This window comes from Orcinus orca, chromosome 11 (assembly GCF_937001465.1).
Source record: "Orcinus orca chromosome 11, mOrcOrc1.1, whole genome shotgun sequence".
Taxonomy (NCBI): Eukaryota; Metazoa; Chordata; class Mammalia; order Artiodactyla; family Delphinidae; genus Orcinus; species Orcinus orca.
Genome location: NC_064569.1, coordinates 63712368 through 63726342, shown reverse-complemented (window position 1 = coordinate 63726342; position 13975 = coordinate 63712368). Strand labels below are relative to the sequence as shown.

The 13975-nt window shown below is 34.7% G+C and overlaps 1 protein-coding gene and 1 long non-coding RNA gene across 4 annotated transcripts in view; one reads left to right on the top strand and one right to left on the bottom strand.

Annotated features, from left to right (window-relative positions):
* LOC117201968 (uncharacterized) overlaps positions 1-13840 on the top strand; it is a 314961-nt gene extending 301121 nt beyond the window's left edge. The window contains exons 4-5 of the long non-coding RNA XR_007470358.1: positions 5215-5363; positions 5647-13840. This is a non-coding gene — a long non-coding RNA (uncharacterized LOC117201968). The remainder of the gene's footprint in view (positions 1-5214; positions 5364-5646) is intronic.
* Positions 1-13975, bottom strand: part of SYT1 (synaptotagmin 1) — a 540189-nt gene that overhangs the window by 344590 nt on the left and 181624 nt on the right. The gene's annotated exons all lie outside the window — the stretch shown is intronic.

Below are 13975 nucleotides of genomic sequence, written 5' to 3'. Positions count from 1 at the left end.
TAGGTGGGGGACTGCCTGTTTTTTCTCCATTTCTTTAGCTGTCTCAATAACAAATTTGGCTTTGCCTTTTGTAAACTATATTGACAATTGTTCAAATCTCATCATAATTGGAAACAATGGGCATATTAATAATTACACAATTATGCAAACCCATCTTTTTCTAGAATTATGTTAGTTATAATTCAGATAAATTTTTAAAAATCATGCATTCTAGAATACAATGATATTATAAATACTATCACATATAAAATGCTGGGGGGGGCATTATGAAATGCCCCACACAATGGGGGGGCATTATGAAAACCTTCTCTAAAATGAGGAAAATGTATTTTAAAATACAAAAGAGAAGGAAAATTCAAGGCTAAATAATGTTCAAATATTACATAGTTAATAAAAAATAAGTACTTCCCAGGAGATGTTAAAGCAAACGTGTCAATGCTACATGCCAAAATAAAATGGATAAGCAAAAACCCTGAGCAACTGGCAAAACTGCTAAGAATTAGTTTTTACATTTCAGACTGTTGAAAATTCATATAATACCACTTTGGGGGGTCATCGAGTTAGGAAGCCTATGTACTTTGAGCACTTGTTTAGAGACTTTCCTTCCTCAGTCTGAAACATTTTGTACCAATTCATAAACATAGGCTTTGCCAGGATACTTTTGAAAGTGGAAAATAAAAACAATAGCAGGGTTAAGCAATTCATATTAGCCATAAGGAGACATAAATTGCTCAAATGTGCAATGGAGCATATGCTGAACCAGATTTTTTATATTTTAGAATAGGAAAGAAATAAAATTGTGTGTAGTTTATGTAAGAATTAACTTTTAAGGAAAAGAGAAAAATAAGATATTTACCATGAATTACTTTCTGGTGATAAATGAATCATTATTACTGAGGCTGGGATATACCTGTCTTTAGAGGCAGAACAGGATTCGACATGAAAAGGAGAGTGGTGTTGGTATTGATACTCCATGTCAGTATTATAAAGGGATTTTTACGATATTTGCAAAAGAATGACAAACAATAAAGCAAATTAAAATGGTAGATGTGAAATTTACTAACAACATAGGTGAGGTACTAAAATGAGGAGAAACTCAGCTGATTCCTTAACACGGGGGAAAAGCAGCAAAATAAGAAGTGCTGTTATCTGAGATTTCCTTGGTGAAAGAATAATTTTGCGATTTCAGTTTTAGATATCACATACAAAATTTTATGTAACTTTCTTTAAAGGAAGAGTGTATCATTTTGCTATGCAGTGGCATAAAACTGCCCTTAACTTTACAATGGTGCCTGTAATAGCATGTGTTGGGTATAATTTATTTCTGGAAACCTGCTCAGCCTACAGCTGGGGTTAGGGTTATTTTCTCTGGAGAAAATGACCCCATTTGTGACCCCAAAGGAAGGCATTTCTTGGTAGGGTAGAAAGCCTTTTTGGTACCCTTCACAACAGGATGCATGCTGATTTAGCTTACTTGTAGAACCATGAAGACTGTCAAAATGTCTCAAGTCTTACTTTTGACCTCTCTGAAAGGGAGCCACGCTATTGGCCTTGTCTAATTTCAGTAGCATTTGCTTTAAGGAGGAAGAGGCCTTCTAGGAGAGGGCTCATGGTAGACTACTACTGTATCGAAACCAAATTTCATCTTGCATTCAGGTTTTCTAACCAGCCTTCATTACTCTTCGTCCTTTGTACTTTCCTTCGTCTTTATTCCTTGCAGACTTGTATGTGGTTTATGATTTTTAAAAAATGCCCCTTTAATATTGCAAAGGAGATATCTTTAATAGCAAATATAACAACAGAAGTACTATCTGCTGATGTTACTGTATTAACTTCTGTAATAAACACTTAAAAAACGTGTACTGGAATTCTCATATGAAGCCTATAAAATAGGATTTATTATCTCCATTGTAATATATGAGGACATTGAGGCAGAGGTTAAATTGCCTTCCTGAGGTCATACAGCAAGTAAGTGGCAGGAAAAGGACCTGAATGCAGTTCCTTCCTCCACTGCCAATGTTCTTAATTACACAAATGAATAATGCAACCCACAGTAATGCCCTGGTGCCGACAAATCTGTAAATAAGTCTCCATGTTAGAGCAGATCAAAATTAGCATTAATCACTCGGCTGAATCATTTGTTTTAAAGTCTTATTAACTTTAGCCTTCACATATCTCTAAAACCATATTGCTGATCTGAAAGCATTTCCCTTCTCTTTTGTAACTATACAACTTATATTTGAGTCATGAAAGATGATAAAAATTTCAGAACAAAATAAAGACTAATTTCAATAAGAGCAGCCAAATCAAAGCTTAATGTTTCTAGAAATAAAAAACGGACTGAATTCTATCAACTTCTATTGAATAAGTATAATAGCTAACTTCAGTGTAGTACCTACAATCACAAGGTCTACTAAATTGCCCTAAATCCCATAGCTAATAAGCAGTGGAGCTGGTATTTGAACACAGAGAGTGAGTTTCCAAAGCCAGTACAATGCTATAATATGATTACAGAAGGCTCCTTCTTTAGTGTTCTAGGAAATGCCCTAAGTCACAAAATTTGTTTAGCTTTGCTTTACCATGAATAGTAATGATTGTGGGAAACCCATCATACCCAATGTCCCAAAGAAAGCAACAAAATTCTCAGTCACCTAGTAAATAAATACATAAAGTGATTCTGACCATGGTTAATCATATGAGAATCTTAAATTACTGTAAGTCAAAGTACTGTTATTCTCTTTATAAAATAGACATTCCAGTATTTGTAATTACTCTAAATATAAGCTACTTGATGGCAGAGGCTGTGCTTTGGTCACTTCTGTATCTCTAACACCTGGGACAGTGTAGACGGTAGGCACTCACTAGCAAATATTAAAGAATAATGAACAAAGGGATAAATTTCTGAAGTTTTACCAATGATTTTAAAGGGAACAAGTCCAGATAATAACGTAAGCATAAAAATCTAAGAAGCACATACTGTGAACATCAATTTGTTAATTTACAAACAAAAAATAGAGTAAATATAGTTCTTTCTCTGTAGGTGATCTTTTACACTTATGGCTATCATTCATTTAAATTTTGGTTCTACTTTTTCCTATCTAAAGATAGCTGTCTTTAATAATTAAATTCTCCTACCATGGTTTAATTTTAGCATCTGAAGGACAAATAGGCATGATGCAACCTAATGTTTATTGACGATAAGTGATAAAGTAGTATTATCTGTACATCAAGTATTCTTCATAGACAAATTACATTTTAAAAAGTGATATATTGTTTACTTCCACCTCCTCCCACCATACCATCATTCATACAGGAAAATGAAATAGGCTTTGCCTTCACCCGTTGTTAAATGTTTAAGAGTGATAACTTGAAAAGGGGTAAATCAGACCTGAGTTCAAATGGTAAAACTTCTGCTTACTAAATTAGGCTAACTTTATAAGGCTTTCAGTTCTTATTTTCATTATCGATGAACCCATGATAACATAGGAGGAGTACTTTTGATAATCAAATGAAATTTAATTGTATAATTAGTAGAGCATGTGACAAACTAAGAGCCCAATAAGTGTTCCTTTTCCCTTCCTAACACTCTTCCTTTTTTATAAGAACTCTCTTAGGTCTATGTGTGAGAAAGCTGATCAGGATTAAGGGTAAATTATAAATTCAAGGAAAAGGGAATTTTTTTCTGGGTGACCATTATTGTCTAAAACGGACATCAATCAATAACTTTGATTTCATCAGCAATGGACTGTTGTAAAATGAAATATTGGATTCCCAAAACAGTAAAGTCAAATTTTCACACAAAAGGAACTTGTTTTTTTTTTACAGTAACATAGTATAAGATCTTATAAAATAATGTAATAACATCACTACAGCAATCTAATTAGCTCTCAGAGAGTCTCAGGAAGCAGACTGGACAGATTTTTTTTTTCATCATCTAGATAAAAGTAGAGAATCAAAGAGGTAATTGCTTAACTTTTGCTGATGGTAGATTGTATGTATGTATTATTGTTATCCAGTAGTAATTTACCTGTGTGATCTTGAAAGTCATCACCTTCCCCAGGACTCTTTGCTACGAGAGGGGGAATAGACGAAGTCAAGATTCAAACTCAGATTCTCTAACTAACACTCTCTAATTCTTTCCACTATAAACATCATCCTAGTGAGTCATATCACAATAAAATTTTTGGCAGGTAGAGAGTAGGCCATGCTGTTTAAATAAAATTTTGTTAGAGTTTTGGTTGAATTAAGTTAAAATTTTGAGAACAGGCTTCTTGAACCAATCTGAAACCCTCAGTTTTTCTATAAGCTCTTTCAATTAATACTACAGATAGGAAAAACAGTGGGTGGTTAATGAAGCCAGAATTTTTCTTGATTCTGTCACTAGACACAACAGCTTGGATAAATGACTTGTCTTATCTGGCCCTCTATAAATGAGCATATTAAAGGACGTAATGTCTAAAATAAGAACTTTAGACCAGATAGATAAATTTTTTTCCCTAGCTCTATGCTACTATTACACACACACACACACGTCTATACTTTTTGATTACAGGGACTTAACTACTTCAAATAAAGAGAGGTTTGACTAAATGAAGCTTGAGCAGAGCATTTACAAATAATGTTTCTTCTCCAGTGAATCACAAACACTTTCCTAGTTAAAATCTGCTTTCCATTAGGAGCTTTCTTACTGAAAACTTCTTGCTCTATTTGGTGTGCCAGGAAAGCAAGATTGTTAATAATAGTCATGCTAATAGTCATGCCTTGAGTGAGAACATCAACTCCCAATAGTATTTAAAGAGGTTTAGTAAATCTAGGGTAATGTGAATAGCTTTCCAGAAGCACGCTTGAGCACCTGAATTTTTAATATGTATCCTCTTTGTTATTATTTTCCAGTGTGTTTAGCGTCTATAAAGTGCTGACCCATTGAGCTCTTGAAAGCACCACCAAGTGTTCAGCAATTGAGAGGAAAATTATTAATATAAACTACAATATCCAATGGTCCTCTTTCCTTATTTTCCTTATCTTTCTTAAGCACAAAAAGTTTTTGTGAAATATAAGTGCAATGTGCTCTAAAGATCTGTAGTAATATTTTAATCACCAAATCATTAAAAACAATTTTTTTAATATATATATATATATTTTGATGTGGACCATTTTTAAAGTCTTTATTGAATTTGTTACAATATTGCTTCTGTTTTATATTTTGGTTTTTAGGCCATGAGGCATGTGGGATCTTAGCTCCCTGACCAGGGATAGAACCCACACTCCCTGCATTGGAAGGTGAAGTCTTAACCACTGGACCACCAGGGAAGTCCCCACCAAATCATTCTTAAGCTATGGGCTCTGAAGAAAAAGTATAGGAGGTCTGTATGGCTTTCCTTTGCTAAAACATCTTTCATTTGTAAGGTTTGATTCAAATAAAAGTTGTAAAAGCTTATTTACTCATCATGGGTGTATAATACAAGCACGTATTCTACAGATAAAGACAAGAAAAATAGTCACCTAATATCATGCTTTACTCCATGCACTGACACCCTTAAGACATATATTAACACATATTTGACATCATTTTAATTCAGATTATTTCTCTTCATAAATATTTTATAAAATTTTAAAGAAATAAACTATATGTTTTTTATTATTCAGGCTTAAATTGAGTCATTTTTTTTGAGGAAGGAAGGAACTAAAGAAAGGAGGAAGGATCCAGTGTGGGCGGAGACAAGATGGCAAAGTAGAAAGACATGAGCTCACCTCTTCCTACAGAAACACCCAAATCACAACTAACTGCTGAACAACCATTGACAAAAAAATGCTGGAACCTACCAGAAAGGATAACCTACATCCAAAGACAAAGGAGAAGCCACAGTGAGACAGTAGGAAGGGTATAACCATGATAAAATCAAATCCCATACCTGGGGGGGTGGGCAACCCACAAACTGGAAAATAATTAAACCACAGAAATTCTCCGACAGGAGTGCAAGTTCTGGGCACCACGTCAGGCACCCCAGCCTGTGGGTCTGGCAATGGTAGGAGGAGCCTCCAGAGAATGTGGCTTTGAAGGCCAGCAGGGTAAGATTTCAGGAATTCCACAGGATTGGGGGAAAGAGAAACTCTACTCTTGGAGGGTGCACACAGGGTCTTGTGGGCACCAGGACCCAGAGAAAAAAGGGGTGACCTCATAAGAGACTGGGTCAGACCTACCCGCTAGTATTGGAGGGTCTCCTGTGGAGATGGGGGTGGCTCTGGCACAGTGTGGGGACACTGGTGGCAGTAGTTCTGGAGAGTACTCATTGGCATGAGCCCTCCTAGAGGCCACCCCTTCTCACCAAGACCTGTCCCCACCCAACAGCCTGTAGGCTCCAGTGCTGGGATGCCTCAGGCCAAACAACCAACAGGGCAGGAACACAGCCCTACCCTTCATCAGACAGGCTGCTTGAAGTCTTCCTGAGCATACAGCTGCCCAATAAACACCCTGTAATATGGCCCTACCTGCTGGAGGGACAGACCCAGCTCCACCCACCGGTGGACAGGAACCAGTCCTTTCCACAAGGGGGCAGACAGCAGAAGCACAAAGAAATACAACCCTGCAGAATGGAAACTGCAATCAGAAAGTTAGTTAGACAAAATGAGACAGCAGAGGAATATGTCCTAGAGGAAGGAACAAGATAAAACCTCAGAAGGGCAACTAAGTGGAGTGGAGATAGGCAATCTACCTGAAACAGATTCAGAGTTATGATAGTAAAGATGCTCTAAGATCTCAAAAAAGAATGAAGGTACAGATTGAGAAGATGCAAGAAATGTCTAACAAAGAACTAGAAGATATAAAGAACAAACAAACAGGGATGAACAATACAATAACTGAAATGAAGAATACACTAGAAGGCATCAATAGCAGAATAACTGAGGCAGAAGAACGGATAAGTGACCTGGAAGACAGAATGGTGGAAATCACTGCTGCAGAACAGAATAAACATAAAAGAATGAAAAGAAATGAGGACAGTCTAAGAGGCCTCTGGGACAACATTAAATGCACCAACATTTGCATTATAGGGGTCTTAGAAGGAGAAGAGAAAGAGAAAATATTTGAAGAGATAATACTGAAAACTTTCCTAACATGGGAAGAATAACAGTCACCCAAGTCCAGGAAGCAGAGTCCCTGATAGAATAAACCCGAGGAGAAACATGCCGAGACACATAGGAATCAAATTGACAAAAATTAAAGACAAAGTATTAAAACCAACAAGGGAAAAGCACAAACATACAAGGGAATCCCCATACGATCATCAGCTGATTTCTCAGCAGGAACTCTGCAGGCCAGAAGGCAGTGCATGAAATATTTAAAGTGATAAAAGGGAAGAACCTACAACCAAGAATACTGTACCTAGCAAGGCTCTCCTTCAGATTCGACAGATAAATCAAAAGCTTTACAGACAAGCAAAAGCTAAGAGAATTCAGCACTACCCAACCAGCTTTGCAACAAATGCTAAAGGAACTTCTCTAGGCAGAAAAGAAAAGGCCACAATTAGAAACAAGAAAATTACGAATGGAAAAGCTCACTGGTAAAGGCAGATATACAGTAAAGGTAGCAAATCATTTTCACACAAATATGATATCAAAAACAGCAACTGTGAGAAGAGGAGAGCACAAATGCAGGATATTGTAAATGCATTTGAAATTAAAAGACCAGCAACTTAAAAACAATCTTGTTTATATATAGACTGCTATAGCAAAACCCCATGGTAACCACAAGCTGAATATATACAATAGATACACACACAAAAAAGAAAAAAAATCCAAACACAACACTAAGGTTAGTCCTCAAATCACAAAAGAAGAGAACAAAGGAGGAAGGGAAGAAAAAAGACCTACAAAAACAAATCCAAAACAATTAACCAAGTGGCAATAAGAACATACATATCAACAATTACCTTAAACATAAACAGATTAAATGCTCCAACCAAAAGACATAGACTGGCTGAATGGATACAAAACAAGACCCGTATACATGTTGTCTATAAGACACCCACTTCAGACCTAGGGACACATACAGACTGAAAGTGAGGGGATGGAAAAAGGTATTCCATGCAAGTAGAAATCAAAAGAAAGCTGGAGTAGCAATACTCATATCAGACAAAGTAGACTTTAAAATAAAGACTGTTACAAGAGACAAAGAAGGACACAAGATAATGATCAAGGGATCAATCCAAGAAGAAGATATAACATTTGTAAATATATATGCACCCAACATAGCATTTGCCTAATATACTGAGGTGCTCCTAACAGCCATAAAAAAGAAACTGACAGTAACACAATAATAATGGGGGACTCTCACACCCCACTTTCATCAATGGACAGATCATCCAGACAGAAAATCATTACGGAAACACAGGCCTTAAATGACACATTAGACCAGATGGATTAACTGATATTTATAGATCATTCCATCCAAAAGCAGCAGAATACATATTCTTTTCAAGTGCACATGGAACATTATCCAAGATTGATCACATGCTGGGCCAAAAAGCGAGCCTCGGTAAATTTAAGAAAATTGAAATCATATCAAGCATCTTTTCTGACCACAACACTATGAGATTAGAAATCAACTACAAGGAAAAAAAACACAAACATGTGGAGGCTAAACAATACGCTACTAAATAACCAAGGGATCACTGAAGAAATCAGAGGAAATCAAAAAATACCTAGAGACAAATGAAAATGAAACCACGAAGACCTGAAACATATGGGACACAGCAAAAGCAGTTCTAAGAGGGAAGTTTATAGCAATACAGTCTTACTTCAGGAAAAACCTCAAATAAACAACTTAACCTTACACTTAAAGCAACTAGAGAAAGGAGAACAAACAAAACCCAAAGTTAGTAGAAGGAAAGAAATCATAAAGATCAGAGCAGAAGTCAATGAAATAGAGATGAAGAAAACAATAGAAAAGATCAATGAAATTAAAAGCTAGTTCTTTGAGAAGATAAACAAAATTGATAAACCTTTAGCCAGACTCATTAAGAAAAAGAGGGAGAGAGCTCAAAACAATAAAATTAGAAATGAAAAAGGAAAAGTTATGACACCACAGAAATAAAGAATCATAAGAGACTACTTACAAGCAACTATATGCCAATAAAAGGAAAACCTAGAAGAAATGGACAAATTCTTGGAAAGGTATAACCTCCCAAGACTGAACCAGGAAGAAATAGAAAATACGAACAGACCAATCACAAGTAATGATATTGAAACTGTAATTAAAAATCTTCCAACAAACAAAAGTCCAAGACCAGATGGCTTCACAGGTGAATTCTATCAAACACTTAGAAAAGAGTTAATACCTATCCTTGTGAAACTATTCCAAAAAATTTCAGGGGAAGGAACACTCCCAAATTCATTCTATGAGGCCACCATCACCCTGACACCAAATCCAGACAAAGATACCACAGAAAATAAAATTACAGGCCAATATCCCTGATGATCATAGACACAAAAATCTTCAACAAAATACTAGCAAACGAAATCCAACAATATGTTAAAAGAATCATGCACCATGATCAAGTGGGATTTATCCCAGGAATGCAAGGATTCTTCAATATATGCAAATCAGTCAATGTGATACACCACATTAACAAACTGAAGAATAAAAACCATATGATCATCTCAATAGATGCAGAAAAAGCTTTTGACAAAATTCAACACCCATGTATGATAAAAATTCTCCAGAAAGTGGGCATAGAGGGAACCTACCTCAACAAAATAAAGGCCATATATGACAAACTTACAGCTAACATAATGCTCAATGGTGAAAAACTGGAAGTATTTCCTCTAAGATCAGGAACAAGACAAAGATGTCCACTATCACCACTTTTATTCAACATAGTTTTGGAAGTCCTAGCCACAGCAATCCGAGAAGAAAAAGAAATAAAGGGAATCCAAATTGGAAAAGAAGAAGTAAAACTGTCAGTGTCTGCAGGTGACAGAAAATCCTAAAGATGCTACTAGAAAACTACTAGACTCATCAATGAATTCGGTAATGCAGGATATAAAATATAGACATAAAAGTCTATTGCATTTCTATACACTAACAACAGTAGTTCAGAAAGAGAAATTAAAGAAGTGATCCCATTTACCACCACATCAGAAGAATAAAACACCTAGGAATAAGCCTACCTAAGGAGGCAAAAGATATGTACTCTGAAAACTTTAATATGCTGATGAAAGAAATCAAACACGACACAAACAGATGGAAGGATATACCACGTTCTTGGATTGGAAGAATCAAAACTGTCAAAATGACTATACTACCCAAGTCAATCTACAGATTCAATGCAATCCCTATCAAATTACCAATGGCATTTTTCACACAACTAGAACAAAAAATCTTAAAATTTGTATGGAGACACAAAAGACCCTGAATAACCAAAGCAATCTTGAGAAAGAAAAATGGAGCTGGAAGAATCAGGCTCCTGGACTTCAGATTATACTACAAAACTACAGTCATGAAAATAGTATGGTACTGGCACAAAAACAGAAATACAGATCAATGGAACAGGATACAAAGTCCAGAGATAAACCCATGCACCTGTGCTCAATTAATCTGTGACCAAGAAGGCAAGGATATACAATGGAGAAAAGACAGTCTCTTCAGTAAATGGTGCTGGAAATGTTGGACAGCTACATGTAAAAAAATGAAATTAGAACATTCTTCAATACCATACACAAAAATCAATTCAAACTGGATTAAAGACCTAAATATAAGACCAACTACTATCAAACTCTTGGAGAAAAATAAAGGCAGAGCGCTCTTTGACATAAATCACAGCAAGATCTTTTTTGATCCCTCTCCTAGAGTAGTGGAAATATAAACAAAAATAAACACATGGGACCTAATTAAACTCAAAGCTTTCTCACAGCAAAGGAAACCAGAAGGAAAACGAAAAGACCATCCACAGAAAGGGAGAAAATATTTGCAAACGATGCAACCGACAAGGGATTAATCTCTAAAATTTACAAACATCTCATGTGGCTTAATATTAAAGAAAAAATTTTAAAAATGGGCAGAAGACCTAAATAAACATTTCTCCAAAGAAGACATACAGATGGTCAAAAAGCACACAATAAGATGCTCAACATCGCTAATTATTAGAGAAATGTAAATCAAAACTACAGTGAGTATCACCTCACAATGGTCAGAATGGCCATCACCAAAAAGTCTACAAACAGTAAATGCTGGAGAGGGTGTGGAGAAAAGAGAACCCTCATATGCTGTTGATGGGAATGTAAACTGGTACAGCCACTATGGAGAACATTATGGAAGTTCCTTAAGAAACTAAAAATAGAGCTACCATATGATCTAACAATCCCACTCTGGGTATGTATCTGGAGAAAACCATGGTTCGAAAGGATACATGGACCCCAATGTTCATTGCAGCACTGTTTACAGTAGTCAGGACATGGAAGCAGCCTAAATGTCCATCGACAGACAAATGGATAAAGAATATGTGGTACATATATATATATATACAATGGAATATTACTCAGCCATTACAAAGAATGAAATAATGGCATTTGCAGAAACATGGATGGACCTGGAGACTATCATACTAAGGGAAATAAGACAGACAAAGACAAATATCATATGATACCGCTTATATGGGGAATCTTAAAAAAAATGATACAATTGAACTTATTTACACAACAGAAACAGTCTCACAGACTTAGAGAATGAACTTATGGTTACTGGCGGGAAAGGATGAGTGGGGAGGGATCAATATGGAATTTGGGATTGACATGTACACACTGCTATATTTAAAATAGGTAACCAACAAGACCTACTGTAATGCAAGGGAACTCTGCTCAATACTCTGCAATAACTTAAATGGGAAAAGAATTTGAAAAAGAATAGATACATGTATATGTATAACTGAATCACTCTGCTGTACACTGAAAACTTACACAACATTGTTAATCAACTATACTCCAATATAAAATAAAAATTAAAAAAAATGGAAGGATTAGGGCATAAGAATTCTGGAACCATTAAATCAGATGATATGTATCTTAAAAAGAGTCACTTTTTCCTTACAATTATTTACGAGTAGTTTAACATGTTGTTGTTAAATAAAAGACAATTAAAGACTGAAGGGAAAAACTGCCCTATACCACAAAATGCACCAAGAAAAGGCATGATTTTTTTCTTGGAAACATACATTATTTTCCCTAGGATTATTCCAAATGAGCAAAAGATGTCATTACTTGAATCAGGTCCTTCCAAAGTATGCCATACTAAATCCTATTGAAAATTACATTTCAAATCAAATCACTTATATAAGTCACACTGAATAACAGACCAGATAAGTTATAGATTAATCAGATCAGATAAAAAGCCATTGATAGCTTTTCACAATAAAATTATAAGAAGATGACTAAGAAATTGTGAGAGGCTAGGGTAGGTATTACCTGGCTCTTGTATAAAGACCTTAAAACAAACATGCATGGTTCTTTCATTTAAAAATCCAACCTTTTCCCCAATAAGTAATGTAAGGAATTGAAATTATGTTTAAAAACTGACTTATTTACATAAAAACAAAACTTAAAGGGAAGCTAGCCTTCTTGTGGGACAATTTCTAGGTGTTATGTTTTGGCTGAATTACTTAGTTGACTTTCTCTGGTCAGTAAGATGTTGGCAATAAAACATGTCAAAAAGAAATTGCCCATTTATTTCATATTCTGCAATTCACTCAAATTGGCGGCACTTTTTCTTTTTTTTAAACATGATAGAAAAATCTAATTCTTAAATTATCCTTCTTATACCCAAGACGATGTAAACATATTATGTCACCTCAGAAAAGCAATTCACATATTTGGAGTTTCTTTTTTAAAACAAGGAACAGTTGTTGAAAGTTCTGAAGTTTGAATTTTATAAATCTCTGATTAAAACTGAAAGTGTATAGCCATCCATAACCACAGCAAAAAGTGAGGTAAATTACTTTGTATAAAGTGAGGCAGCACAGGGATAATATTCAGATAGGTAAGTAAAAGAAAATCCTTTTCTTCCTGCTTCTCTCACACTTCAAAAGTAAAATAAGTTTAAGATAAACTGCATTTATATCATCATTACCATGATTAATTATATTTAATCATTTAATGCATGAATCACATCTTAAAGTTCTTTGGGTGCTAGAAAATCTTATTAAGTGTAATTTGTATATATCCTAGAAAAATTATTCATGAATTTCTTTTTTTATATCACACTTATAGCCTTTCCATTGGACTTTATTCTATTTTGATATATATCAAGATATAGATCTATCATTTTGCTAATTCACTACATTTTACTTCAACATTTCTGTTTTAAATTTTAGAGAAATGCATTTGAAAACTCATTTCAAAACTACCATGGTATTAAAAGTGATATACCATGGATCACCAAAGTGGATTTTGCTTTCCTATATTTATTTTACTATTTTTTGATATTCACATATTCAAAATTTATAATTATTTACATTATATGTAATTGTTTACATCTAGGAAATCATTACAATATTACTAGTTTTATCAGAAAGAATGATATCAAGAATGCACTTAATTTTGTTTAATAAAAACAATTATTACTAACAAATAATAGCTATGTAAGGAAATATATGTCATAATTAAGTTGTGAGAAGATTGGAAAGAAATGCACTAATGAGATTAAGCTCTGTTTTAATGCCTGCAGATGGCTGCCATTTTTTAATAATTCTAATTTAATGACTATAAACAAACCAAGCATATTGATTCTGCTTAAAATTTTGTTCAAAGTGAAAAAAAATTTGTATCACATACAGAGAACGTGAGGTAATTTGATTAAATTTTACTTACTGTTTTTCTTCTATAGAATTTAAAATGATACGATGCTAGTCAAAAGATATGATGGAATCAACATAAACATTTTCTGCCACATATATGTATCATAAGGATTACCCTGGCCTCTTATCTA